The sequence below is a fragment of the Grammomys surdaster genome, unplaced genomic scaffold (assembly GCF_004785775.1).
Source record: "Grammomys surdaster isolate TR1022 unplaced genomic scaffold, NIH_TR_1.0 1164, whole genome shotgun sequence".
Lineage (NCBI taxonomy): Eukaryota > Metazoa > Chordata > Mammalia > Rodentia > Muridae > Grammomys > Grammomys surdaster.
The window spans coordinates 863,085-866,677 of record NW_021605583.1 but is presented as its reverse complement, the minus strand read 5'-3'; the positions used below and the strand labels follow the sequence as shown (position 1 = coordinate 866,677).

The 3,593-nt window shown below is 44.9% G+C and overlaps 1 pseudogene; it reads left to right on the top strand.

Annotated features, from left to right (window-relative positions):
• The first annotated feature begins 2,119 nt into the window (after positions 1 to 2,119).
• Positions 2,120 to 3,148, top strand: LOC114635036 (annotated as a pseudogene).
• Positions 3,149 to 3,593: the final 445 nt, after the last annotated feature.

The window sequence follows — 3,593 nt, the reverse complement described above, 5'->3', positions numbered from 1 at the left end:
TGTCATTTCTAGTGATCAAAAGTCCAAAGTTTGCTCCCTATGGCGTGAGCAGCACCAGATAGGGCGGGGGGGGGGGGAAATGACTGAGTGGGAGATGGTCAAGCAACAGTGGGAGTGAATATTGAATGGGCCAGTTTTCTGTAAGCTTTCTTAGAGGAAAGTAGGGAGTTTAGGTAAGTATATCCTTGATACAAACCTATCATCTTCCCAAGCCATAAATGCCTCACTAGTTTTAAGAACCCCACACATGATCTATTCTGGTCTTCCTTGAACATGTCCTTTATGGCCGTGCTTCTCATGAAACCTCGTGAGATATGGACCTATGAAATGCAATCTGGCCCAACATAAAATGTTTGGAGGATCAGACACCATCTAAAACTAGACTCTAGTTTAGATAAATGGAATATCTAGTGTCAAAGGCTTACGAGAATAAATTTTAAGGTGGAGGAAATTCTATCCATTAACTTAATGCTTTCCAAATACTAGGAAAAGGTACCTATCCTATATTGCTTTTTTTTTTTTTTTTGCTTGAAGAAAATATATTTTTGAACTATCCAGCATGGATTACCAGAGCTATGAAAGTGAGGAGTGAAGGAAGAGGTGGGTGGGAGATCCTGACCTAGGAAAGGAGAAGACAAGAGGTCCCCACAGGGACCTAGCCATAAAAGAATAGCAACAGCAGAGTCAATGCATTACGTTTCTATATGGATCAAATGAGAACTTGCAAGAAATTGCCCAAGTCTTTTTACCTTGTTTGTTGATTTTATTACTCAGTTTCTTCTTTCTATTAGCTGGTGATTTCAATGTCTCTTAAAGTGGAAGGTAAGTGTGTGCTTGAGAAACAGAGAGGCAATGAGGAGTCAGAAAGACACATCTTCCTCCAAGGGACAATCAGAGGAAGCTGGAAAATGACACCAGGGACTAATGTCAATCATCCCCAGTCTATTTCTATTCTCCTTGGTCCACTCAAATGGCTTATCTGAGCTGAACACCCTGTAACATACGCAATTACAAAAAGAAAAGATGCCTTCTTTTTTGTACTCGTTTGTGAACAGAAGAAAGAAATAGAAAAGGCATCCCTCACCCAGCAGCCATTTTCTCTTCTAGGCCCACATCTGGCTTGTAATTGACCTGAGGCAAAGATAGTAGGAAGTCAGAGGAAGATCGTGAAATATACATCCCTTGCTTTGCAGGGACTGGGGTACCACTGGGATGAGTCAAGCAGTCCGAGGATGAACGGCATCCAAGACTTTTTTTCAGGTCCTTTGCACAAATTCCAGTTACAGTTTACTTCTAAGGATGCTAAATAAACCAAAACAAGCTTTAGCTGGGTGATAAGGGCTGAGCAGAATTCATTTGACCCCAAGTGTTTGCACTACGTGTGTTTCATGTGACTACGATGTAACAGCTGACATAACCTGAGGAGAGAAGGGCTTCTTTAGGCCTACCATTTCAGAAATATCAGTCTGCCAGGGTGGGGAAACTACAGCAGAAAGCAGCAGGAGGTCCAGGAAAAGAAGCACAGGGGTGGATTAGGGCAAGACACAGATAACACACACACACACACACACACACACACACACACACACAAACCCTCCTCCCAGTGATCAGCTTCCTGGAACAAGGCCTACCTCCTACCTCTCACCGCTTCCCTGTAATATCATATTGTGGACCCATCAAAGGTTTAATGCACTGATTGGGGCAGAGTTCTCATGATCTAACCCTTTCTGTGCTTTACTAATGTGGTAGTTGTTTCTCAGTCCAATCAAGTTGACCATCAATGCCCCCCATGCCTCCGCCACCCTTATTTCAATCTCAGACAGTGGAAAAGCCTTCTTGCCTCTTCCTGTCTGCCTTTCCCTAACAGGAATATCTACAGGAAAGCGTGTCTGTGGAGAACGCCCAAGATAAAATCTCTGCCTTATCCCCCTTGCCTGCAAATTAAGATAATCATGAAACAGTTATGAGAGGCTTAAAAAGCATCCTCTCCTCAGAGAAAGAAATCCTCAAGAGTCACAACACAGACAAAAAGGCAAGCTGAACCCTAGGAATCTGCAAGAAAAAAAAAAGGCAACAGTGTCTGAAATGGTTTTTCCTCAGCAGTGAGCTCACAATAAAGATGACGATTATTACAAAACTGGAGTTTACAGCTAAGACACGGTAAAGTAGCAGGTTGAAGTTCTGGAAAGAATGCTTTCGTCAACCCCCATCTAAAAGAAAGAGGAATCTCATCAATCCTCAGTTGCTACTGCATCCTCTGCCTATCAACATGGCACAAGACAGGGCTGATACGACACAGTAAGAGTGCCTGGAACCTGGAAAACCACTTCAGAGACTGGTATGGAGGCTCCCTTAGCCTGGTGGGCCATGAAGAGGTGAAAGTTGGCAGGATGGCTTCTCAAGATGCTGGTTATGAATTTGACATCTCCTTCACCTCAGTGCAGAAGAAAGCAATCAGACCCCGTGGACAGTCCTGGACACCACTGACCAGATGTGGCTGCCAGTGGTCAGAAGTTGGTACCTTGATGAGCAATGCTATGGGGTCTTACTGGTCTCCATAAAGTAGAAACTTATGCTAAGCATGGTGAAGAGAAGGTAAAGATCAGGAGGCAATCTTATGCTGTCCCACCAGCTCCAATGGAGCCTGATGGTCCCTTCTACAGTGACATCTGCAATAATCGCAGGTATGCAGACCTTACTGAGGACCTGCTACTCTCCTGTGAGAGCCTAAAGGATACTATGGCCAGAGCACTGCCCTTCTAGAATGAAGGAATTGTCCCCCAGATCAAGGTGGGGGAAAGGGTCTTGATTGCCACCACAGCAAAAGCCCTTGAGGTTCGCCAAGCATCTGGAGTATCTCTCAGCAGAGGTCATCACGGAGCTGAACCTGCCAATGGGTATGCCCATCATCTGCAAATTGGACTAGTACTTGAAGCCCATCAACCCCATGCATTTTCTGGGAGGTGAGGAGATCGGGTATGAAGCCATGGAAGCTTTGACTGCTCAGGGCAAGGTCAAGAAGAGAAGAAGAGGCAGACTCCTACCCCCAAGAAGATCCTCCCTGCCTGTTTATGCCTCCTACACCCTTCCCCAACACTTGCCACACTACCTATATCTTTCGGATCTTAAGTTTAAGTTGTGGTTGTAGATGGGGACCCGTGGCTCCATTTTCATTTCAGTATTTTATCCCCAGCCCCCTCCCACTCCCTTCACACAATCTCATCAGGATAACACCTCTGGGAGTGAGGATCTTGGTCCACATCCGGGAACAGTTTCTCTTACCAGGAGAGTTGAGAGGTAGTAATTATAGTCTTTTTAGTCCTTTGTTTACTAAGAGTCTACTAAGGAAGAAGTCAGGGGAAAACTATGCTGTGTCATGACAAATGAGGAGAAGCTGTGGGCCAGTTTTGTCCCTGGGGCCTGTCCTGCACTCTTCCACAGTTAGGTAACTGAGGGCTGTAGTCATTCCATTGGAAAGTGAAAGCAACTTCCACAATGATGTAAAAGATACTACTTCCTCTCTAATCCTAAAGGAGCTGCTGGCCTCAGAAAGTTAGACGCAATCTTGTCAAGTTTGTGTGTTACATTTACCT